Consider the following 27155-nt stretch of genomic DNA (forward strand, 5'->3'; position numbering starts at 1 on the left):
GGGTATTAGGTGGAATCAGGTCTTCATGGGAAAATAGGAATTAAATGACTCATTGGATAAATTATGCTTATTGTAATAGGCCTAGGAATCCTCAGCCTCTGCCCTCTCTGATTACCTGTTTCATCTGGCTATTGGAATGTGATATATTAGGGTTCAAAGCTCTATTTAGCTAGTTTTGCTAGAAGGGGGGAAAAACACCAAAAACTAGTTTTCTCCTTTGTATGGTCTGTTTGAAGCCCAGGTCTGGACTGATGCCTTGCCTAAACCATTACTTGTGCACCTGCACACTGTAAAGGGAAACTCTGAAATCTTTGCTGCATTTCATTTTGAGGCTCAGACCACAAAACACGAAGGAATGTAGCCAGAGTCCAGCTGCAATGTTCTTTTACCCCTTATTTCTTTTTTCATTGAGGACTGAAAAGTAGGTTTTAAAATGATTTTTGAAATGAAATGTGTTGGTCATTGTTGGTGCGCTACTTAACCATCTGTTAGGTAATACATGCAGAATAGACTAGCTCAATAGATTGTGCTACGACATAGCTGGTCAGAGCATTTGGCTTTTTCAAGCCCTCAAAAGATGTCTGAAATTTTTTGTTTTATTTTCAGAAGGAGAAATAGGGAGTGGTGTAAATTGGCAGGCACTTTTGAAACTTCCTGGCCTGTCCCTGACAAGGTTTTTACAGATCTCTAAAAGCTGGTCAGCTGTTTTTCTGTAGTGGAATTATTGGAACCAAGAGAAATGGTAGTGCTGCTTTTCCCATTTTGTGGATTTTTTTGTGCTTATGTTTATTCCTGTGGAAGATCTTGACTAAAACCCCAGGAATTGCTTTTTTAACCTGATTGATTCTGATTTCTTTTAGAAACAAATTCTAGAGTACAAAGAAATTGTGATATATCCAAAATCAGACAATAATGGGCCCAGATCGTAGTCATTGCATGTGGATCTCATGCTCATGAGAGAAGGAATGGTCAGTTTTAATGATCTGCCACCTTTTTGTGATTGGGGTGCATATGGCCATCATGCATACTTATACATAAAGGAGCTGGGGAGACAGATCCCCACGCCTGTGACTTGAGCCACCTTTCAGCCACCTTGGCATGTCTGGATGTTTATGGAGCTTCCCCTTCAGCATAACCAGGTTGCATTTTGCCAGGAGGGAAGGGACAAAGGAATTTGCTGAGTGGCAGTGATCAGACTGATGCCCTATCTCTGTACTCCTTCAGCCTACCTCTTGGCCTGGCCACACTGACCTGTTAATAAATGAATGAGAATTTTTTCTAATGGTGTCTCCTTGAATCAGTGAGAATACTTTGAACTTTATTTGCATAAGTAGCAGATTCTCTATAGAAATAGTGACTGACCCTTGGAATTTCATTAGCATGTATTGAAAACCTAAATTTTTTCAGACTATAATTCTGACTCCTCATTGCTATTCTCTGCTTTAGGCATACTTAAACACCTGTTGACACATCTTATATTAAAAATTCTAGACTCTTTCGTATAAACATTCTCAGCTTCTGTTTGTAATCAAGCTGTTTTAATGTGGAGAGTTCAGAAGTAGTCGCTGTTTTCACTAAATTAGCATGTTTACTTTCGTGGCGTCCAATTAAATCTGATGGCCTCCTTCCAGAAGTGGGAGATTTTCACATGATGCTTAGGCTTAAGTGATGTGGCTTTGATTTTCAACTCTTCTACTGTTTATCCTATAAATTAGAACATTTTTTGTAAACTTTCATCTTCATTTTATTATAGGTTGTTGCTCAGATGCTGGCATTTAAAGTAGTCAGGAACTCAGACCTCAGACCTTTATATTGAACAATGATTGTGATGACTTGAGGCAGAGGGTGAACCAAATGCTTTGGTTTTCTATTTTTTCTTGCTGTGCACCTTAAAAGTATAATCAAACGAATATTTTTCAGTGTGACTAATATAGCTGAAATGAATAAAATTATTAGTTCTTTCAGGTTTTCTACTTGATTACAGGAGTGTGACCTAAGTTGAAAAATCTCTGTTCATGTGAAAACTTTCCCAAATGTCTATAGTCCAGCTCCATTATAACTACCTAAGAGTACACAGTGGAACAAAAATAAAGATGAAAAAAAATGTTTCTGTACATGCAGCATTGTAGACGTGTTTTAAAACCAGTCAGAATATTCTTAGGTCGTATGAGTCAACCCTTCATTTCACAAATGGAGAAAGAGGTTGACAGATGAAGGAAGGTCAAATAAGAAGTTAACTAAGCCTTCATGTTGATCTGGCCCCCTGAGGGAATCAAGCCCAGAAGATGGTCCAATTGTTAAGCGTAGTACTTTTAAGCAAGCATTTAGGAGATGGAAGAAGTATATTTATCAAAAAGGGGCTATAGGACTTCCCTGGTGGTACAGTGGTTGAGAGTCCGCCTGCTGATGCAGGGGACACAGGTTCGTGCCCCAGTCCGGGAAGACCCCACATGCCACAGAGCGGCTAGGCCCGTGAGCCATGGCCGCTGAGCCTGTGCATCCAGAGCCTGTGCTCTGCAACGGGAGAGGCCACGGCAGTGAGAGGCCCGCGTACCGCAAAAAAAAAAAAAGGGGGGGGGCGCTATATATGAGACTGAAATACCCCTTTCCTGGTTTAGGGGAAGCTCACTGGTAAAAAATGCCATGATGTGAATTCCTATATATTAAGCGGAGTCACCGTGTTCTTATTGGAAATGTTAATCATTTAAATCTCATTTATCAGTTGGTTCACTTAACATTTGTTTTTCCTCTAAAAGGTACAATGCAAAATGCCTCTCTTTTCTTCTCTCTTTCCTCAATTTATTTAAACTAGGCAGAGTTTGTTTTTGGCTTTTTATCACTTAAGTCTTTGAAGTTATGTTGGGACTTCACCTGTAATCACTGAGCAACTGGAGAAAGGTTGTCCTGAGTCTTGGTTCACCTGGTATAATATCTATGCCACTAGATTATCATGAGGTTTAAATGAAGCACAGTGCTTGGCACACAGAAGATGCTCAATAAAATTTTGCACCTACTAGTATACATTGAGCTTTGCAACAGTAATTCCAGGCAGCCATGTAATTTTTTTTTTTCTAATTCTAGGTGCTAAAAGGAAAGGTAGGCCTAAGAAAAGGTTAAGGAAAATTAAAAATGCAACCCAGTAGAATAGTACTAGATTTCTTTTTGTAGTAATGCCACAAGGTACATCGTCTTTCAGTCATTGGTGTAAATGGAAAGGACTAATGAAGTTTCCCAGAGCACAGGGTAAAAAAAACTGTTGCAGGGGCTTCCCTGGTGGCGCAGTGGTTGAGAGTGCACCTGCCGATGCAGGGGACACAGGTTCGTGCCCCAGTCCGGGAGAATCCCACATGCCACGGAGCGGCTGGGCCCGTGAGCCATGGCCGTTGATCCTGCGCGTACGGAGCCTGTGCTCCGTAACGGGAGAGGCCACAACAGTGAGAGGCCCGCGTACCACAAAAAAACAAAACTAAAACAAAAACTGTTGCAGGTCTGAAGGCTTGTTTCTTACTTCAACTACTCAGAGAGTTTACTGCCTAATATCTGCTAATGAGTCAAGTAAGTGTCTGTGTTTTAGAACCTATCAGTTCAGCGAATGCTGAAACGCTTATTCTTAAAAGGAATGTAGAGCAGGTTCAAATAGCTAAACAGTTCCCAGCCTGGCCCGCTACTTACTTTTTTAGTCTTATCCCAGTGCCCTCTCAGTTCATAACCTAATTGTGGTTGTACATAAAGCTCTTCCGTTATTATCTAAAACTTTCCTCGTAAAGTCTTTCTTAATTCCCCATAGTTTGATGGACTGTCGTAGCCTTTTGTAATCCTATGAACAATTCTTTCTATATAGTATCTCAGAAATGAGTTATGTTTATATATGTTCTCATTTCATTTTAACAACAACCCAGTGATACAAGTGATGTATTAGAGTTGTCTTTTTCTTGTCTGAAATATTTTCACTGTAGAAATTGCATCTTACTTGGCATGAAACTTACTCCATTGTCTTACCGAGCGCCTTGTATTGTGTAAACACTCAATAAATATTTTTTGAATTGAATTAGGAGAGCAAAAGGGATGTTCAGTTTCTGCAAATGCTATTAAGTAATCTGACACTCCATGCTCTAGCCCATAGTTTTAACTCTAGATGCTCTGGCCAGGACAATCCTTGTTTCATACACTCCCTTAGGACCATGAGAAGCTATTAACTTCAGTGTCTGTTGTAATCCAAGGCACAGGCAGCCGTGCTAATTGGGCTGTGTTCAGGAGTGACAGCAAAGAGTGTGTTTTAAAATGAGGAATCCCCATGGAAATTTTAGGCAGCAGAAATCAACAAAATAAAAATGCAGAAGGTGGTTGCTGGGTGAAACAGGAAATGAACACCTTATGGAGATTAGGCAGTCCACTGAGAGAGGGGAAATGTGGAAAATGAGTCAAAAGTAATTGTGTAGCCATTTCATCTCTGACATTTGGAAGCATATTGTTGTGTGTGTTGTTTTTAATGAAGTGTGTTTTACAGTGCTGATGTTATTATCTGGATGAGGAAGTCTTCTCTAGTATTATTGTCATCTCAGCTTTCTGCAACCAACTAAATTAAAATACAGTAATATAATGGGACAGTGGAATAAAAAAGAAAACCAGATGACTCTGACATGTGACCCTAACTTGAACTTACTGCTTTTCTGGTTTGCAGTGTGCTCAAATCAGTGTAGAGAGGTTCAATGTAATGCTTTGAGGGACCGGGGAAAGTAGAGGAATAATATATTTAGTTAATAGTGGGCTATGTCATGGGTTAAAGATTGTTACATTATTAAAATATGTGAAATCAGTGTTTCTCAACAGGAGGTCCCCAGAGCATCAATGAGTTCTCCAGGTAGCATGGACTGGCCTTCTGCAGTCTGTTATTAATGTGTATCATATGACAGCATAGATGCTTTGGATTCTGATATGAATTAATCATTTACTCTAATAAATAAGACTTAATTTTATTGATGTTACATTGAAAGTAGTATCTTTCTTTCCTTTAATTCTTATCTTAGATTTTTTGGTAGGCAAATAATGAGGGATATGAGGATAATTATATCAAGCCAGAGAGTTTGGAGTAAGTGATTTGTGGAATCTTTCGGTTTTCTGAAGAAATAAATGGGTGGAAAGAGTAAGAAAATTATTTTTAGGTAGATGTGAACTTATTGTAACTTCCCAAAGCATCTTATTATAATAGTTCTTTAGACAGTTTTCTAGGAATAACATTTATGTCCTGGATAATAGTGTAATTGTAAAACAAATTTATATCATTCTTTTAACCAGATGGTTCTATTCACTGCCATTTTTTACTCCTCTCCCCACAATAATTTACAGTTATAAGATCACCAAATGTAACTTCTGAATTGGATTAAATGATCAATTGGTTTTCAGTTTTTCTTCTCTAATTCCTTGAAATGAAAAATCGATATGAGAGTTAACTCATGTATAGTTAAGTCACAGGAGAGTTAAATTACAAAAGACTTAAATCACTGAAGTCAGACCATATGTTGAGGACTAGTACATGTTTGTCACTGCACAAGATGCTGGTATTAGGTGAAGTTACTCAGCTGCTGAAGTGGCATCAGGGATGGAGAGCAAGTCAGTAGACAGTCATCCTCCGCATTATAAGGGTCATGTTAGAAATACTTGGGGATGAGTTGAGCAGCCAGCAAAGGCATGCTTTAGGAGGTGGCCCCTAAACACCTGAGCTGCTGAGTGTGGAAGAGGCTTAGGAGCTGCCCAAGCAAAGGCTAGATACAACAGAAGGACACACACCCTGGCACAAAACAGGTATTGCCCCTTTCCACTGGCCAAAGCATCTAGTTTCTCACCCAGCCTGGTGAGTGACTTCAAGTTGCTCAGCAGTTTTCTTTTAGGCATACATAAAAGAGGGATAAGTTAATAGTTCAACCTTTAGTTGATGTAAAAATGAAAATTACTTTCAAAGATGATTAGCTTTGAGCGGTTAATATCAATATACATATATCCATTTCTTCAAAGCATAGTAATATATCTTTATAAAGTGTTCTGGATCACAGGTTGGTTATAATAAATATATGACTAATTTGACTTAAATATATATTCACTTCCATATATAACTATTTAACAGGGATTAACTATATATATTGGCATGTGAATAATAAAAGTTGTGTTTTCTAAACTTAGGAAAGGAGAAATGGCTTTTCCATTTCACTCTTCTGAAAGAACTTCAGTATCAAGCACATCTTGAACCAGTTTATTTTGCCTCACTAGTCTCTGTGCACTGGCTTTAGAGAAATGTGAAGAGTAAAAGAGGGAATTTATATAAAATTACCATTGCATGTAATAGTAAGTCAGTAAGTATTTGTATACGGGGTGATAATAATAAGTAGAAATGAGAAATTTGAGAAGTCCATGGCTTCTAATTCAGAAAGGATCTCTTAAATAAATCACAGAAACATACAGCATAATATGAGAAATGATCCATAACTTTGATTTCATTTTTTAAAACTTGCTAATAACAAAAGAAAATAAAAACAAAAACAAAATGAAAAGGTAAGCCACATATCAGGAGAAGAGATTCGTTATCACATAGAGCAGCCAAGGGTCAGGATCCAGAATATGTGGGGGAAAAAAACCTTTATATATTAATAAGAAAAGGAGCAGTCAACCCAATAGAAATATGGACATAGTGTGTAAAGAAGCTGTTACGGAAGAACAAACCCTAAATATCTAATAACATAAGGAAAAAATACTCACTAGTATTTTACTAGTCTCACTAGTAATCAGGAAAATGCAAATTAACACCACAAGAGATACCATTTTACCTCCATCAACCTGGCCAAAAGTCGAATGTCTGTTTCGTACCTAATTTGGTGAGCATATAGATGAAAAGGAACTCTTATCCTTTGTGAGAGTTTCAATTAGTTTGTTTCAGAGGGCAATTTGAAAATACAGTTAAATCTGCACAAACTTTCCTCAACCTAACAGCCTCACTCCTGGTTATATATTAGGCTTTTGAGTAGATTTTACATTTATGCTATCTATGAATATTTATTGTGTCTATATTATGTAGATAATTAAATTATCTCTTGGCTACCTCTATTATTCTGTATTGGAATTATTCACAGTTATACAGCTAGTATATAGTTTTTTTAAAGTGACTATCCTTTTGTACTATTCCTTTCAGGGTCTCCATTACATTGAAACATAATTTTCTTTTTTTATAAATTTATTTATTCATTCATTCATTCATTTATTTATTTATGGCTGTGTTGGATCCTTGTTGCTGTGCGCGGGCTTTCTCTAGTTGCAGTGAGTGGGGGCTACTCTTTGTTGCGGTGAGCAGGCTCCTCATTGTGGCTTCTCTTGTTTTGGAGCACGGGCTCTAGGCGTGCAGGCTTCATTAGTTGTGGCACGTGGGCTCAGTAGTTGTGGCTTGTGGGCTCTGGAGCTCAGGCTCAGTAGTTGTGGTGCACGGGCTTAGTTGCTCCGTGGCATGTGGGATCTTCCCGGGCCAGGGCTTGAACCCGTGTCCCTTACATTGGCAGGCAGATTCTTAATCACTGAGCCACCAGGGAAGCCCCCCCCCTTTTTTTCTTAAAGCTACTTCCTTTAAGACTAGAATACATGTTTCTTTGTATACAGCGTCTCCTTTTCATACAGGGTTGATGCAGGTGGTTACTTTTTCTCATAATTCATATAATTTTCATATACCAGTTCTTGATTAGTTTTAGATTTATAATAGTGGTTCTCCATATTTACTTTTGAGGAAATATTGATAATAATGCCAAGAATTTTGAGTTCTACTCATTTATATTATTGGAAACCTTTTTAAAAGACTTACAAAAGAATTAGTTCTTCCCATCCTGCTTGTTAGTAACTCCCATTAATATAAATGATGACTCCCAGGTCATGATGTGGAGAGTCTAGTGATGAAATACTAGAAGTTTTAACGGTAGTTAGTTATAGAAATTTACTGCTGTAAGTTAATTAAACACACCAGTAAGCAACTGGAGCATTTTATTATTTAGTTTGTATAAATATACAGTTGGAAAGTTAATGAGAAACGGCAAGTCTCTTGGAGTTTGATTGACAGCTATACTAAACCTTTTTAAAATGTGTAGATGACGGATGAATTTATTGAGACAACTTCTGTTGTAAAATATTCCATAGAAGGAATATTTATTTTTGAGTGTGCAGTAGCATAATTTTGTCATTTCTGACTTTAAAAAATTAGTTACTAGAGGAAAAACTTTTTAGAAGTCACCTCCTAATATTGAATTTGCTAAATAGTGTTCTGTATGGGAGATACAAGACTTTCTTTTATTATTTTCTGGCTTCTATATTATTTGTGGTCTCTGCATAAATCAAAAAATGGGAGATTCCTGAGGTGGTTGAAAAGAATTTGGTAAATAAATAGCATGTTATTTTCCTTCAGAGATTTCTAGGGGAAGTGATAAGCAGTATTCTCTTCTAAGAAGATAAATGTTGGTCACACTTAATTGAAAGAAGTTTCCTTTCTCATTTTGTATCATTTTGGGGGGAACCTACCTGTCTTTTTAGCATGCAATTTGGAATAGACATTTAACTCAATTTTGTAGTATTTTTATTATTAAATGCTAATTCAAAGTCAGGGTTCATAGTATCAGAATTATAAACACATAAATGAACCTGCTCACCTATTCATTCATTCATCAAATGTTCAGTAATTATGTACTGCCTGAGAGACATTTTTCTAGGTCTTTGGATTATAGTAATGGGGGTGCTGGTGGGATGAATTGGGAGATTGGGATTGACATATATACACTCATATGTATAAAATAGATAACTAATAAGAAGCTGTTGTATAAAAAAATAAAATAAAATTCAAAAGAAAAAGAGGCAGGGACTTCCATGGTGGCGCAGTGGTTAAGAATCCACCTGCCAATGCAGGGGACACGGTTTCAATCCCTGGTCCCGGAAGATCCCATGTGCCGTGAGCAACTAAGCCCATGTGGTACAACTACTGAGCCTGCGCTCTAGAGCCTGCGAGAGCCACACCTACTGAGCCCACGTACCTAGAGCCCATGCTCCGCAAAAAGAGAAGCCACTGCAATGAGAAGCCCGTGCGCCACACAAAGAGTAGTCCCCGCTCACCGCAACTAGAGAAAGCCCGAGCGCAGCAACAAAGACTCAACACAGCCAAAAAACCAAAAAGGCACAGAATTCTCAGAAGTTATGGATATGTGCCATACAACTTATATTCCCATCTGTGGATCAGATGGGGACACGTACCAAAATGAATGCTTTCTCAGAAGGGCTGCTTGTAAGCACCAGGAAGAGATAATAGTAGTAGCAAGGGGACCATGCTACTCTGATAATGGCTCTGGATCTGGAGAGAGAGAAGAGGAAGGGGCAGGGAGAGTTGTTCACAGAAAACACTCCAAGTGTGGACCTTGCAAATATAAAGCTGAGTGTGATGAAGATGCAGAGAATGTTGGGTGTGTATGTAATATGGATTGCAGTGGATACAGTTTTAATCCTGTGTGTGCTTCTGATGGGAGTTCCTATAACAATCCCTGTTTTGTTCAAGAAGCATCTTATATAAAACAAGAAAAAATTGATATAAGGCATCTTGGTCATTGCACAGACACAGATTACACTAGTTTGTTGGGAAAGAAAAATGATGGACTACAATATCAACCAGATGTGAAAGATGCTAGTGATCAAAGGGAAGATGTTTATATTGGGAACCACATGCTTTGCCCTGAAAACCTCAGTAGTTACTGTATCCATGGAAATTGTGAATTCATTTATTCTACTCAGGCTTCTTGTAGATGTGAATCTGGTTACACTGGACAGCACTGTGAAAAGACAGACTTTAGTATTTTCTATGTAGTGCCAAGTAGGCAAAAGCTCACTCATGTTCTTACTGCAGCAATTATTGGAGCTGTACAGATTGCCATTATAGTAGCAGTTGTCATGTGCATAACAAGAAAATGCCCTAAAAACAATAGAGGACGACAGCAGCAAAACCTAGGCCATTTTACTTCAGATACATATTTCCAGAATGGTTTAAACTGATGACTTTTATATGTATACTGACGATGTGATGTACATTTATTATGTCTTTTTTTTAAAGAATGGAAATATTTATTTCAGAGGCCTTCTTTTTGGACATCTTTAGTGTACTGTTGGCTCGTATTTAGAATATTCAGCTACAACAGTTTTGGACTGTTTAGTCTTTGTTTTATGTTTTTAAATACAGAAATTGATTTCACAAATTTGTACTAAATGGTAATTCTAAGACTTGTTCTTTACCCATGCAATGTAATATTTTTGCAAAGACAGACCACTTCCAAATGGTTATAAAGTCATACCCACTTCTTCCACAGTGACCACAGCAAATGACCAAGCTTGAACTGAAGGTAAAGATGTTTACAGATTACTTTTCTTACAAAAAAAATCTAGAAGACACTGTGTTTAGACATTTCAATGTTCTTGAGATTTATTAACCGATTTTTTAGACACTACCTGTTGCATGAACTGTAAAGCTGTGTGTGTTAGGTGTAAAATATTTATAAGATGTATGAACTGGAATTTGATCATGTCTCTCTCTGAAAAAATAATACTGAATTTTTTGAAGTATATGGTAGCAATGATGGAACGGATCACTGAAAAGTAGATTTAGATGTTGTGAAAATAGTCTGTTTAACAAACAGATTTGAATAAAGCCTTCTCTATCATTAAAAAAAAAAACAGTTAAAACCATCTCTTTTCCTTTTTAAAATAAATGACTAGTTTAAAATCAATTCTGTAAAGGCTATATGTTTTTATAGAGCAGATACAGACTAAGAAAGTGAGCGTATTATCTCAGCTTATTATCTAATTTGAGAGATAATAAAAATACCTTGTTTTGTGCCTTTTATTCAGTAACACTCCTTTCTTTACCTTGTCTTATGAACACATTGCAGGATTCATCAGGCATACCCCTGGGAGAGCAAGAAAGACAATCTGATTTTGAGCAGAGAATGATATGGCTGGTTGATGGGCGGTTTGGGACTAGTCTCAACAGTCATTTTGTCACTAAGAGTAAAGGCCCGATTATTGACTAGAAAGTACTTTCTAGATAAAGTTTTAGGACCAACTTAAAAGTTGTTAGTTCAGAATATCTATTTCAGTTTTTTGGCTTTTCCAGTGAAAATAATGTAATTATGCTTAAATGACCCAGTCCTCACTCCCTGCAAAAATATGCTGACATCAGGACCTATTTGTTTGACAACACTAATTCAGAGGAACAATAAGCAGTGTTTTCACACTCAAAACTAGCCAATGAAATAAAAGCTTACAAATATTAAATTAGAAATGATTCATTGTCATGAGTTTCACACATGGGTGTGCCTGAATGTACACTTGTATACACAGAGCAACGTCAGATAATATTAGAAAAAGATCAATTCCTAGAACTCAGATAATCATTATGTTCACCAGATGTCTTTTGAGTAAAATATTCCTCTTTTCTCTGTTGTGTTTCAAACACTTGAACTCCTGGAAGACACTAAAACTCAATTTAAGTATACACTCTCTTCATCTAGGAGTCATACACTTACTGAGGGTTAAATTGTTTATAGCTCTTTCAGTTGACTCTTTTTTACTTTAATCTTTTATGAAACGTCCTGGGGGTAGGAAACCCAAAGGGGAAATCCATGGACATATGAAGAAAGGCCAAAAAATAGGAGAATACACATATAAGGAAATAGAAATAATAATATAAAAAAAGACTTTTAAGAATTTCAAAATTCTCAAAGGAGGAAATAGCATCCATAAAAAAAGAATGAGATTTTATGAAACAGAAATAGGTAGTTGTTGGGACTTCCCTGGTGGTCCAGTGGCTGAGACTCCATGTTCCCAATGCAGGGGGCCCGGGTTCGATCCCTGGCCAGGGAACTAGATCCCACATGCTGCAACTAAAGGTCCTGCATGCCGCAATTAAAAAGATCCCACCTGCCATGCAACGAAGATCCCCTGTGCTGCAGCTAAGACCAGGTGCAGCCAAATAAATTAAAAAGAAAAAGAAAAAGAAATAGGTAGTTGTGACTCAAAAGACATAGAAAAATGTATTTTTTAAAAAGACCCTCATAAATAGTATACTAGACACACTTAAGCAGAGAATTTGTGAATAGTAAATAGAAATGAAAAATGCCACCCAGAATGCAGCCCAGAGAGATAAAGAGATATATGAGACAGAAGTTATAGGACACAGAGGTTAAGTAAGAGGTGTCAACATGTATCTAATAGGAATATTCTAGGAATAGAGATTAGAGGGAATGGCAATGAAGAAGTGTTATTTAAAAGTGGCTGAGTAAAAAAATACAGAGAGGTAATTATGACAACAGACAAGGAAACACTTATAGATACAACAGAGACTGAAAAATCATAAGAACATACTGTGAACAACTTTTAGGTAGAACAGAATTTTTTAGCAAAAAGTATATAAAATATAACAAAATTGATTTAAAAAGAAATGGGAAAACTGAATAAGATCTGTTTCCCGAGCATGATAGAATAGATATCTGGACCAACACTGAAAATGTAGGATTAAAAAAGGAATTTTTTTTTTTTTTTCTGATTGTCATTCTCTTAATGCTTTTTTTAAAAAATTATTTATTTATTTATTTATTTATATTTATTTATTTATTTTTATTTATTTATTTTTGGCTGTGTTGGGGCTTCGTTTCTGTGCGAGGGCTCTCTCTAGTTGTGGCAAGCGTGGGCCAGTCTTCATCACGGTACGCAGGCCTCTCACTGTCACGGCCTCGTCTTGTTGCGGAGCATAAGCTCCAGACACACAGGCTCAGTAGTTGTGGCCTGTGTGCACAGACCTAGTTGCTCCGCGGCATGTAGGATCTTCCCAGACCAGGGCTTGAACCCGTGGCCCCTGCACTGGCAGGCAGATTCTCAACCACTGCGGCACCAGGGAAGCCCCAAAAAAGAATCTTAAATGTATCTATTAGTTAACAATAAAATAAAGAATACTTAAGTCAAAAACTGAGTGATGTCAAGAACCTAGAGAGATAAGGTGAGCAAGCATTTGCCTTGAAGGCATTTAATAAACAACCTGATCAGGATAATATGAGAAACAGACTTGGTAGACAAACTGATTTATGGACATAAATACAAAAATACAAATTAAAATGTGTGCAAGCTGAATCTAGCAGTTGAGAAGAGTCAGTGGCTCAACACTAAAAAGTCTTCCACATAATTCACTCATTAACAGATAAACAGAAATATCATATGGTTGTTTTTTTACTAAGTGCAGAAAAAGCATCCAATAAAATTCAACACTTATTTAGAAAGACAATAATAGGTTTTGATTAGAAGCATAGACTGTAGAACCAGATGGCATGAGTTTGAATCTAAACTCTTACTTACTGTGTATGGTATTGTCTTGATTTCATGCTTGTTAGATGTTGGGCAGAGAACCCAACTATGCTGTGCCTGGACTTCTGACCTACAAAAAATATGAGCTAATAAATGAGTCGCTTTTTTAAAAAATTGAGGTGTGATGGACATATAACATTATATTAGTTTCAGGTATACAATATAATGACTCAATATTTGGATATGCTGAGAGCTAATCACGACAATAAGGCTAGTTACCATCCGTCACCGTACAAAGTTACAAATTTTTTCCTTGTAATGAGAACTTTTAAGATTTATATGTTGTTTTAATCTGAGAAATGTTTTGGTTTTTTTAAAATAGTAATAGAAAACAGTTACATCATGTGACCTTGGAAAAATTACTTGATCTCCCAATGCTTTACTTTATGGTCTATAAAATGGAGATAATAATAGTACCCGCCTCATTAGGTGTTTGGGTGGATTCAGTGAGCTAGTATATGTAAAATATATTTGGCACATGGTAAAGCCTCAAATGATTGCAAATAGTACTAGTCGTTGTTATAGAAACTATTTGAAAACTAGAAAAAGCAGGGAGTTTCCTTAAAATGCTAAAGAATAGTTATCAGTCCTATAAACCATTAGGCTAAATAGTGAAACTATTTCCATTAAAGTTAGAAAGCAGATAAGGATGCCAGTTATTATACAATAAAATATTTTAAAACATTATGCTTGAGGTCCTGGTCTATATAATTAAATGGAGAAAAGAGATGAAGTATAAATATTTTAAATAAAGGGACAAAATTGTCTTTTGCAGATATGAATGTTATGTAGAAGCTGTGAGGGAATCTGCAAACTATTAGAATTAGAAAAGTAGCACATTTGTTGGATATAAGATCAACATGAAAATTAAGTAAATTCTATATACCAGTAATAACCAAATAGAGAGTGACCACAATATAAGTACCTTGCAATATATTTAATAAAAATGTGAAAGACCGGGCTTCCCTGGTGGCACAGTGGTTGAGAGTCCGCCTGCCGATGCACGGGACACGGGTTCGTGCCCCGGTCCGGGAGGATCCCACATACCACAGAGCGGCTGGGCCCGTGAGCCATGACCGCTGGGCTTGCGCGTCCGTAGCCTGTGCTCCGCGACAGGAGAGGCCACAACAGTGAGAGGCCCGCGTACCACAAAAAAAAAAAAAAAAAAAAAAAAATGTGAAAGACCTTTATCAATGAAAAATATATAGCATTATAAAAATGATAATGAAGGACATAAAATATGTGAATAAACGAATGTACACATATACGTACCTGGTTTAATTAGGCCTTCTGCTACTCTGATTTTTATGAAAATATATCAGAAATTAGTTGGGCTAAAAAATAAATAGGATACCCAAATACTTTTTGGAGACTTTGGTTTTTTGTCCAGAAAATCATGGGAGAATCCCTTCTTCCTGTCAAGATTCAATTTAAAACAAAAATTCCCTTTTATAAGTTAGTGAGTGAAAACTTTAGCATGTAAATAGCAAAAGAAAGAAAGGAAGGAGGAAAAAGGGAAAAAGGAAGGAAAGAAAGAAGGATGGAATCCAGACAATATAAAAAGCTTTTGGTTCAGTAGTTAAAAGAAACAGCTCAAAGAATTATGAAAGGATATTAATTCCATCAGTCAGATTTCAGTCAGGAAAGCAGAATCACTATGAGTCTTATGGTATAAGGGATTTATTATAAGCATAAGATATTACAAAACTGTGGGAGAAGCTGGAGAAGAATCCAAAAGGGGGAGTTGGAGGATCAGAGAAAGTCCCTAACCAGCCCTTCAGAAGCTTGGTGCGGGTTGGACAGCTCAGGCCAGGAGGTGGGAAGCAAGATCTAACCAGCTGCCGAGTGGAACCCCAAAGGAGAGCAGGCGGGGAAACATCTATGGAGGACTGTTACCACTGCATCTGTTAGTGGGCCTGGAGTCACTGTTTGTCATCAGCGCCAGCAGTTGGGAACAAGAGCTAGATGCAGAACAGGAGCACCAAGACCAGATGGAATCTGCAGGCAGCCTATGTCTGTCTCTTACTGGGTCTAACCACCATTCACTTCAGAGCTTCATGGCTGCTGCTTCACTTCTGTTCTCCAAATCTCATGCCAATTTTTGTTCAGCTCTAGCCTGGATCCACACATGTGCTGGTATTCTGGGAAACAGTTCTTATTTAGCCAAGTGCACACAGTAAAAACCCACGACAGATGTGAATAGGCTCTGTACTCTATTCTAGGAATATAAAGATTAATAACACCAATAGTAATCACTCAGAAAATTATAGTTGCTCTTACTATGTTTCAGGTACTGTTGAAAATTATATAGTCACAATAGCAGTATGAGATTAATGCTGTTATTATTCCCCTTGTATTGATGTGTAACCTGAGTCACAGACAGGTCAACTTTACTTCCAAAGCTACACATTGTTCTCTAGGGTTAGCATCAGCAACATTCTGGAGGAATCTAGTAAAATGGGGACATACTTAAAAACTGTATTCATACTAGAAAAAGTTGCTCAAAGGAGGGCAAAAATTAGAAAAAAATAGAAACAGCCTAAATCTTCGTCAGTAAGGAAGTAGAGAAGTAAAGTCTGAATATCCATGAGATAGAGTACTAATTAGGAGTTCAAAGAAATGCATTACATATGTATATCAGCAAAAATACCTCTTAAAAAACAGTACTGAGGGGAAAAGTGAGTTGCAGAATGATATACATGATCTATCATTGTTCATTTAAACATTTGTATTTTAAAAGTATAAAAAGTGATATATACTGATGTTCACCAAATTTATAAAGCGAGTAGCTTGTGGGAGGGGCCATGGCAGATGCAGTTGCTTGTCTACCCACAGCCATTCTTGGCTTCCTACTTAATCAGCAGAGCTCCATTTTGTTAATTATTCTTTCTCTTCATTTGCTATATGGAAGGTGGGGCTCAGCCCCCAGCAGTAAATTACAACTGGCGTTTTACCAATCATAGTAAGTCCGTTCCATCACCAGTGCTTGGTTTGTGCATAAACTTGTGTCACAGTTATGGCCAGTTCTCTGGTGGTATTTCTGGGAATGGTTTTATGTACTAAGAAAGATATGACTGGGCTGCTAGTAATACATATATAGTGGCAGAGTAGAAGGATGGGAAAAACTGGGTTCTGGATAAAGTCATCAAGTTCCTGAGTTAGCCAATCCTGGAACTAATCTGTCTCCAATCTTATTATTTAAATCAGTTGATTTGGGTTTTCTGTTAATTGAGGTTGAAAGCATCCTAACTGATGGTAGTAGGGATGGGGAACAAAGGAGGCTCACTTTATCTGTAAGTATTTTAACTAAAATATGCAAATAATCAATTAAGTTTGAGTCGTGGGTATATAGTTATTTGCTCATTATTCTCCAATTTAAAAATAGAAGAGTGCCACATAAGTTATATATACATTGTGAACAGCCCCATCAATCACTGTTTTAGTGCCTCACTTTTAAAAATGAATGGTCAGGGACTTCCCTGGTGGCACAGTGGTTAACAATCTGCCTGCCAATGCAGGGGACGCGGGTTCAATCCCTGGTCCGGCAAGATCCCACATGCCACGGAGTAACTAAGCCTGTGCACCACAACTACTGAGCCCGCATGCCACAACTGCTGAAGCCCACGCGCCTAGAGCCCGTGCTCTGCAACAAGAGAAGTCACCGCAATGAGAAGCCCATGCACCGCAATGAAGAGTAGCCCCTGCTCACCACAACTAGAGAAAGCCTGCGTGCAGCAACGAAGACCCAACACAGCCAAAAACAAAATGAATGAATGAATGAATGAATGGTTAGCCAAGGATCATCAGATATTTGGGGAGAGCTCTCACACGAGATACAGAAGCCAAAATAAATAATCAAAAAAGAAATGTGAAGGGAAGAAAGAATAGGGGTCAACAAAAAGTAAAAACACATAAATATCTAATGTACAGCTGAACTAATATAATGTTATATGTCAATTATACCTCAATAAATAAAGTTGACTTTTTATAAAAAGCAAAATTTAAAGACTATTAATATGCTCTATGAGACAAGGGAAAGTACTACATCCAAGAACAAAAACAAGATGGTATGAAAATGAGCATTCATTAAAAGACAAGCAAACAAAACTTCAGAAAGTAAAATGATGGAATAAAAAAACAGGACAAAGTTGGAATGTGAAGTTAAGGAAGGCTCAAAAAAAGAAAAAATATAAAAAAGAAAAAAATACAAAAGGCAGAGATTCAAAATATGAGAGACAAGATAAGAAATCAGAGCCATTCTTCAAATATCTGATAATCCAACACTCATTTAATGGTGAGTACAGAAAAGGAAGAGGAAACAAGAGGGTAGGAAATTATTCAAGAAATAACATAAGAAAAATTCTCATAATTTGAAGGACTTGATTTCAGATTGTGGGAGCCCAGTGAGTGCCAAGCACTGTGATATTTTGAAATGCTAGAGGTAAAGTGAAGATTCTCAAGCCTTGCAGAGGGGAAAAAATACAGTGGAATGGGAATCGTGATATCTGACTGCTCAAAGGCAACACTGAAAGGTAGAAAGTGATGGAACAGTGCCCTCAGAATACCGTGGGAAAATTATTTCTATAAGCTTGGCTTATATATGGCATCCCTGGGCAATACTGTGGGCTTGATCCTAGACCACCACAATAAAGCAAATCGCATGAATTTTTTGGCTTCCTAGTGCTATAAAAGTTATGTTTACACTGTATTGTAGTCTGTTGTGTGCAATAGCATTATGTCTAAAAAACAGTATACATACCTTAATGAAAAAATACTGCTAAAAAATGCTAACCATCATCTGAGCCTTCAGCCAGTCGTAATCTTTTTGCAATAGTAACAGCAAAAATCACTGGTCACAGATCACCATAACAAATATGATAATAGTGAAAAAGTTTGAAATATTGTAAAAATTACCAGAATGTGGCACAGAGAGGTGAAGTGAGCAAATGCTGCTGGAAAAAGTGGTGCTGATAGACTTACTCGATGCAGGACTGCCACAACCTTCCATAGTAAAAAATGCGGTACCTGCGAAGCACAATAAAGTGAAGCACAGTAAAAACCAGGTGTGCCTGTATCTGTCAAACGATCAGTCAAATACATGGTAGAAAAGTCTTTTCAGACATGGAGGTCCTAAAAAAAAAATCTCCCTATGCACCTTTCCTAGGAAACTCTTGGAAGGTGTGCTCTATTAATACAAGGGAATAAACCAAGTAAAAGTAAAACATCATTCAAGGAAAAGAAGGGATCCAGCACAGCAGAGAAGCAGAGGGATCTCAGGATGATGGTGAAGGGAAATTGTAGAAGGTCAACTCTTCAACTGGCCTAGAGAGCAGGAGTACAAAGAAAGAGTGAAAGATTATCTGATGTATTTAATTATATTTTGAGGGAATTTTCATTGCTTTCAGGGAGTCAGAGAATGAATTACTTAGAGGTACATCAATAAATTTAACAAATGAAGAAATTAGATGGTAATTAACTCCAGGAAGAACCAAGTTGAAAAGAAAGAAAATATAAATATCATTCATTATATGGCTCTACTCAAAATAATAATTATGTAGTTATAATACTGTAACGTTGCACATTGATTTCACCAAAGAATGTGTTTTTGTTTGTTTGTTTATTTTTAGCCATGCGCAGCTTGTGGGATCTTAGTTCCCTGACTAGGGGTTGAACCCGGCCCCGACACTGAAAGCGCTGAGTTCTAAACACTGGACTGCCAGAGAATTCCCCCAAAATGTGGCGTTGACCTTGTTGAGAGAATGGGAGGAAGAAGTGTGGTTGTTTTGGGAAGAGATGGGGAAGCAATGTGTAAGACAGAGAAATCCTCATCTTTTCCAGTAGGTTGTTTTTAAAACCAGAGAATCAAGAAACAGGAATATAGAATATTAACTATGTATATGTAGGGTAAATACTTGAAAAAGCAGCTTAAAGCATTGAGAATTGTTGGCTCAGGGGGTTAGGAGTTGAGGGAGAGGTAAGGTATTACCTAAGAAACATATAAGCTAATATTTTTACCATCAAGTTTGTAGAGCAATTTGACTTTTTAAACCATGTACATATATTCTTTTGATAAATAAACATTAATTTTTAAGTATGTTTTATTTATACAAAACCTTTTTATTTGTAAACCAATTTAATACAATTCAACAAACATTTATTCAGTGCCTGTTATGTAGATTGTTGTACGAGAGAGATATGTAAATATATGATCTTAAAGCAAATCCGTAACGTGATTACCTGCTTCCAAATGGAGGATACATACTGATGAATCTTAAAGCACCATCCATTCTGATCTGGGACTTGGGGGGAGGCTTCAGTGGATTGAGTATTTGCATTGGGACTCAAAGGATGAGAGGAATTTGAATGGGAGATTAAATGCCAGCTGTGGCCAGTGTTGTCAGGTCCCACCATGACTGCAAAAGTAACTATGTGTAGAAGAGCCTGGGAGAGCCGTGGGAGGCTATGTTGACTTCTCTGCCTTTCCTAGACAATTCTGTTAGTCACTTTTTCCTGAGGATTTATTCCTCCCTGCCCTATCACCCAGCCACTCTTAATTTTAGTATTGACTTTACCATGCTGTGTTAAGTGGTGGTTCTCTCTCTGCCAGCACCCTGCCTCTTCTTAAACTTTTGGTCTAATTTAGAGAGGGACAAGGAAAGAGAAAAGAAAACCTTGGTTTCACCTGACCAAATGTAGATTCCTGAATGTAAACATAGGAACTCTCTTCCGTAACCTCACAGGCAACTAGGTATGGCTGTTAGCTTTTCTGAGGTCCTAAGGTTAAACAGCCATTTTCACAGTTTGATCATAATTCTTAGAAACCTCAAGAGTAATGTAGGACACATCTAATTGTTTGCAAAGGAATGTAATAATTTCACAACTATAAAATAATTTACATTTAGGTCTTTAATCCATTTTGAGTTTATATACACTACCAAATGTGCAATAGATAGCTAGTGGGAAGCAGCTGCATAGCACAGGGGGATCAGCTCGGTGCTTTGTGACCACCTAGAGGGGTGGGATAGGGAGGGTAGGAGGGAGACACAAGAGGGAGGGGATATGGGGATGTTTGTATACCTATAGCTGATTCACTTTGTTATACAGCAGAAACTAACACAACAATGTAAAGCAATTATATTCCAATAAAGATGTTAAAATAAATAAATAAAAATTTTAAAAATGGAAACTAAATAATAATAATTTATTCCTGTTATATGTCAAAACTGCTATTCAGAAGTAATGGGCCAAGTGTGTGTGTGCGTGTGTGTAACATCCTCCAAATTTAGGTTTTTGTGCTCTGGGTTTGTTTTCTTTTATATTGTTGGGTCCATAAGAGGAAAGGCTGGCTTAGAACAAAATAGCAGAGCTAAACCATATGTTTTGTACCAAATTAGAAACAGGTGAATATTGTTAAAATCCCGCAAGAGCTTACAAAAGCTTTAGACTCAAGTTTGTATTAAAGGCAGGTGGTTATATGTACAATAAAAAGCAGTCACCAGCACACCAGCTTATTGATACATATGTGATTGATCTTTTTGGATAAAAACAAGGAGGAGTTAATAAATCACTGCACATAGCTATAAAGATGTTTGGGCTTGAAAGCCTAGCCTGTAAGAGCAAATGTGGACCCTGAAGGAAATTTATGAAGCATAGATCCTTTTAGCTTTACTTAACAGCTAACATCTGACTGACCCAGGGGGACCATGGAAATTTACTGCTGGGCCATTCAAATATGTAAGCTGTTGTGTGATGTAGAACAGGTAAAGATTAGCCCAGTAACAAATATGAGGCTATAAAATAAAACGAGATTTCGATGACTTGTAAGTACTTGTCAAAGGTCAGCTCCAAATGACTGGTCAGAAATGGAAAAAACTTGTTGATAATTAAAGCAGATTGATTATGACAACCTAGGCGTTAGCATCGGTTGCTCCCAGATCAGTGATTCTTCAAGTTTCCTCCTCCTGTGAAATCCATACTTAAACAGAATGACTTTAAGGGCCTTTAAATTGTTTTTTTGTGTGCTGAAATTGGGTAAAATTATGAGTTGAGGTAATTCCTTTTGCAATTCCATAATTGAAATACATCTTTCTCAAATATATTCTGAATATATGGAATTTGTAGACAGCCTGTTCATTCTAGAACGCTGACTTTAGCTAACTTATTTATGCAGTTTTGAGCTTTGACATCTAGAAAGCAGGTAGAAGTTTTTAGGCTTTCCGATAGATGATCTTGAATTAACCTTTAAACTTAGGTAGTTAACAGATTTATGCACACAGTTATTGAAAAATCAATTTAGAGAAATTAAGTGGATATTTCAAAAATGTGTGGATTTATTTCCAAGCTTTTTGTCTACTTTGCTTTATGTAAGTCTCCAAAGTAATAAATGTATGTAATATTGTTACTAGGATTTTAGGAGTTGCATTTTGGACTTTAATAAGATCTATAGTTACTGGTGTTAACATTCGCTGCCTTTTTGACTTACTTTACCAAAAGGTTGCCACATAAAAGCTAGATTTGGTTGTTTTCAAGGTATCAGCTTATGAAATCAGTGGTAAATTTGATAATAATTTGGTTCATGAACATCTCATTTGTGAGTTGAAGAAATCCCACAAATTTTTTATAGAAATCTTGACTAAGTGAAATTTACAAAATAATACAAATGTACAAAATGGGATTATTACTGGGTGGGGGTGGGGCTTGGGTCCATGGTGTAGAATTAGTTTAAGATGAGGAGTCAAAAGGCACCAGTTGGAATTCTAGCTCTACCACTTCATCCCTACATTTACTCCTCCCTCCATTAAACCGGTAAAAATGTTCCAGACATTGTGCTCGAGGAATTTGGGATACAGTATTAATAACTGTTTCCATTCTTGTGGAAGACACAGAGGCATAAACACGCAATTACAATAGTGTCAAAGGTCCTGCGTTGGTGAGTGTACAGGGTTCTATGAGAGACGAATAGCTATTCCCAACTTGGGGCAGGGGTAAGGTCGAGTGGGGTAAGATCTGTGGTTGTAGTTGAGTGTTAGAAAAGACCATGTGACCTTGGGCACCTCAATAACAGTGCCTATAATAGGACAAAGTGCTTGTATTGTATTGATAATGTATGCTAAGTGCAATACCTAATGCATAATAGATATTCAGTAAATAAAATCCAGCATCAGCATCCCTGTTGTTATTTTGGCAGTGCTCACTGGCTCTTTTACTCTGGTGCTGGAGTTCCTTGCCTCCTATTAATATACAGCAAACATAGTATCTTCTCTTGTGGCACTTACAGATAGGTACTGGGGAGGTGAAGCATAGTAATAATGATAATTGAATGCCTACTGTATCCTGGTAACTGTGCTGGGTCTTCGTTTTTTTTTTGTTTAGTTTAATTCTCACAAGCAGTCCTGGAAGATTGGTGTTATTAAACCCATTTTAGAGATTTGAAAACAGGTTCAGAGTAGTATGCCCAAGTTCACACTACAAGTAAGTAACAAAGCTGGGGGCCTGAGTCTATGCCTTTCTGACTTCAAAGCTTAACTTCTTACACCTAAATCCCCCTTCTACTTTTCTTTTCTTCTCCCCCCAGAAATAGGTATTATAATTAAATAACTTTGATGTAAAGGTTTGAGCACCTAAGTGGCTTACAGAGCATATACCATTAGTTGCACTGATATATTTAAGCAAATCTATATATTATGTGCACACATTGTGAAGTAGAAATTTAAAATGGTGAGCAGTTTTTCTTCCAAATTCATATTCCAGATGGAAACATCTTTTGGCATTACCAAGTATGTAGGTTTATGCACCTTGCACGCTTAATTGTAGTTTAAAAAAAAAAAAACTTTACAGATTTTTGTGGGAAACAGGTGCTGTTAAACCTGGGCAAATGCAGGATGGCTATTAATGTTGTGGAATGTGATTTTGATTTACTTGGCAGAATTTTTATTTTATAAAAATGACTATTAAAATAGACATGCTGTCCATCCTTCAGTTTTGCTCAGTTTGCTGAAATTTGCCTGTAGAATATTTTTCAACAGTTACTGAAAGGGTGTGGGAAAGCTGGAAGGTTTCTAGAAGGAAATTGATTCTGAATTCTTTAACAATTTTCACAACCCTGCAACTTACAAAGTTTTTTAAAAATGGGGATTTTTTTAACCTTCTTACTGCAATTATTAGGAATTCGATTTCCCTGAAATTCCCTTCTCTTTTTAGTACAGCTCTGTCTAAAGAACTGTATTTAATATTGGCAAAGAGAATAATCTGATGTAAATCTTTTCATTACGTAATTTCTCCTTTAAAAACTTGTGATGGCATCTTATTACCTGTCATATCAAATTTAATATCTTTTTTTCACTGGTATATATGATTTCCTATTATACATTCTCTCTCTCTTCCTTCCCCAGAGGAGGAGAGGGGAAGATCACTCTTCTTACTCTTTTATAAGGACTTTTGTCACCCTCTGCCCATGAATTATTTCAACATTGTTATCTTTTGTTTGCTGCTTCTCCTTTGATCTATTCTCTCTCTCTCCTCACTTCCCTCCTAGACCTTTCCTCTGTGTTTTCTGAAACCCCTCTTCAGTGACTATAATATATACAAGTCTCCAACCTCTTTACTATGTATGTGTAGTATACAACTGCTAGAGGTAAGTAAAATCTCTGGCTCTCTTCTGAAAGTATCATTTACCCTGGAGCCTTCTGAAGAGGAGACTGTTTCTTCAACCTCCCATGTCTCTGGGTCTAGAGAAGGTAATGTCAATTCAAAACCACTTCTCAGTAGCATGTACCTAGTGTTTTGACACTTGAAGTAGATCATTTTCAACACCTCTTTCTCTGTATGATAAAATTATTTTCAGTAATAATCATCACATGAAACAGATGATAATAGCCAAAAAAGAAAAGCAGAAAATTTTCTTTTATTGAAAAAAATATACATATATATACTTTTTCTTTTGAACAGTTTCTGTGTGCCCATCTTCAGGGAGCAATTTTAAAGGTTTGTATTTTACTGTACCTTGTTCAAGGCTGATTGTAAATATTTTTGTATCTGAATAACCTTATCTAAAACTGCACCAGGAAAAAAATATGATTCGGAACTAAGAAAAATTGCACATTGCTGTCATTGTTTATTTTGAACCTACTGTTTAAACACAGGAATATGTGGGAATATGTTACACCAGACAGTCTGGGGACACAAACTGTGTCCAAAGGAAGCTTCGAAGATTCCAAACCATTTGAAATTTAATCAAATTGGAAGTGTGTAGTTTAGTCCACTTCGTTGGGCTGACTGTACAGCTGGGAGTTCTTTGAATTAACTTCCATGTTGATATAATATTTATTAGCATATGCATAATGAAAACATCCTGATTTGAAGATTGCATACATATAGAAATCAAACAGTCACTGCAGCAATTGTTTAGAACTTAGACCAACAAACGATTTTTTTTTCTGGGAGGATTATTTTATCACTGGCATTAGGCATTAGATTCGTTATTTTTAACCCATTTTATTATCATTTTAAAAGTCTCTGCAGATTTATGCACCTCCTTATAGACTGCCCCCATCTTCCTGCCCTGGCTAGGCCACTGTCATTACCCTAGTGGCTTCATGCTTGTAGTTTCTCTATTCAATATTCCTAAATATTCTTATCCCATCATCCTTACCTCTAACCCACTTACCTATGGGGAAAAAATCAAACTGTTGGAAAGATTGGAGCACTGTAAATTCAAGTCGTCTATTTCAGTTGGACTAATACATCCTAGATATCTGATTCTCCTTCCACATGACGGTCTTAAACCTTCTCTCTTTTTTCCCCATCCCCAGTTGTCCCTTTCCTTCTTGATAAATCATTCCATTTCTGACTTTATAGAGAAAGTAGAAGCTACCAGATGGGAATACCTCAACCTTCCATCGAAACACATCAAAACCTTTTGTAATCATCTCCATCATCTTCAAAATGCCCTCTCCTTTGTCGACCCTGACCCAGCCCTCTAGTCCTCCAGCTGCTTCCTCTGAATGTGCATCTGTATAATCAGCAAATTCTCCTGTATCTTCAGACTCTTCTCAGGGAGTTCAGCCTATCTCTTGCCCTAACTGAACTTGAATTTTCCCTGAGGACCCCACGAGTACCCATTTAGTAGCTATGAATTTTCTTATGTGCTAGTAGGTATTCAGATTCAGGAGATGAGATTGGGGTTTTCTTCCTCTCGTTGGTTTTTCTAGATTCTTATCTCTTTACCCTGTTGGCAAAGCAAACATACGAAAACCTATTCCTTTGAGACATATGCTCTTCAACTTTACCACTCTTTCAGTCTCTCAGTTATAACCCCATTACTCATCATGTGTTTTGGCAACAGAGAAACAAGAAACAGGTGACATAGGAAAGAGAAACAGTCTTTCTCTTTCTATTCAAAATCTTGCTGTTATGGGTGACATTAACACACAAGTGGATGATTCATTCAACACCCTATCCTTTCATTTTCTTGATCTTTTGGCACCAGTGATCTCTTGCATCCCATAGTTTTTATCTCCTCCCCTGGTTACTCTCTGAGTCACATCATCATTTCTTTCAGTCCACATCCAGAATCTGATTCAAGCATCCTGCTCTCTGATGACTACCTCAGCTCCTTCAGCTTGTGTGTTAGCCTCTTGTTCATTGTTCTTCTTGGTGACCTTCAGACCTGGCTTTTTTATCTAGTTTAGATTATATGTCCCATTATTTTAGTCACACCTTTGTCTTGCCCCCGCTCCCCGTGACTTGTCATTCTTACAGCCCTGTTGTCCATTTTCTCTGTACCTGCTGCACCCAAGCAGATGTGTAGAGAGTCACGCAATAGTATCATTATAAACTGATGATTAATTACCATTTCTGGGCTCTCAGTAGTGCTCAGCAGTTCTATTACATTTCTTTGTTGAAGTTGTTCTACCATTTGATCAAACTTTCATTCATTTGGGCAAAACAAAACATTGAGTTCTTCATGATCCCTCTCTGTCCATCACCCTTCACTTCCAAACCGTAACCAAATCTTTATGATTTATCTCCTAAAAGTCTTCCAAATTAGTCTCCTTTTTTCCATTTCTTATATCACCACGTTAGTCTAAGCAGCCGTGATCTCTCACCTAGATTACTGCAACACGCTGGTCTCACCTTCTCTAAACCATTCTCCACAGCAGTCAGCATATTTTTTTTCCAAAATGCATATTGGTCATTGTCAGGAAAGTTCAAGGAGGAAGGGCTAATTAAAGAAGGAATGTATCAGATGAAAATCTAAGCAAGTTAACACCTTTGTTTAAAGTCCTTCCATGGTTTCTTATTTCTATGAGGAAAAAAAATCAGACTATGGTCTGACATGGTCTAGAGGGCCCTGCATAGTCTGTCTTCCTATCCAGCTTTAGTTTCCTCTCTCGCCAGAACTCCCCTCAGACCAACTATACTGTCCTTCTTTTAATTCCATGAAGCAGCATGCTTACCCCTGCAGTGGTTCTTTACATACGCTGCTTCCTTTAGTTGGAACATTCCTTCCCTTAGCTCCTACTCATCTTTTTTTTTTTTTTTAATATTTATTTATTTATTTATTTGTCTGCACTGGGTCTTAGTTACGGCATGCAGGCTCTTTTAGTTGCGGCACGCGGGATCTAGTTCCCCGACCAGGGATCGAACCCGGGCCCCCTGCATTGGGAGCATGGATTCTTAACCACTGGACAACCAGGGAAGTTCCCTACTCATCTTCTTTCTTTCTTTTTTTTTTTTTTTTT

The 27155-nt window shown here is 37.2% G+C and overlaps 1 protein-coding gene and 1 pseudogene across 2 annotated transcripts in view; both read left to right on the forward strand.

Annotated features, from left to right (window-relative positions):
* The window catches only part of UVRAG (UV radiation resistance associated), a 315389-nt gene that overhangs the window by 193448 nt on the left and 94786 nt on the right, over nucleotides 1-27155 (forward strand). The gene's annotated exons all lie outside the window — the stretch shown is intronic.
* Nucleotides 9211-10056, forward strand: LOC103076271 (tomoregulin-1 pseudogene; annotated as a pseudogene).

Source organism: Lipotes vexillifer, unplaced genomic scaffold (genome assembly GCF_000442215.2).
Source record: "Lipotes vexillifer unplaced genomic scaffold, Lipotes_vexillifer_v1.1 scaffold1693, whole genome shotgun sequence".
NCBI classification, from domain to species: Eukaryota; Metazoa; Chordata; class Mammalia; order Artiodactyla; family Lipotidae; genus Lipotes; species Lipotes vexillifer.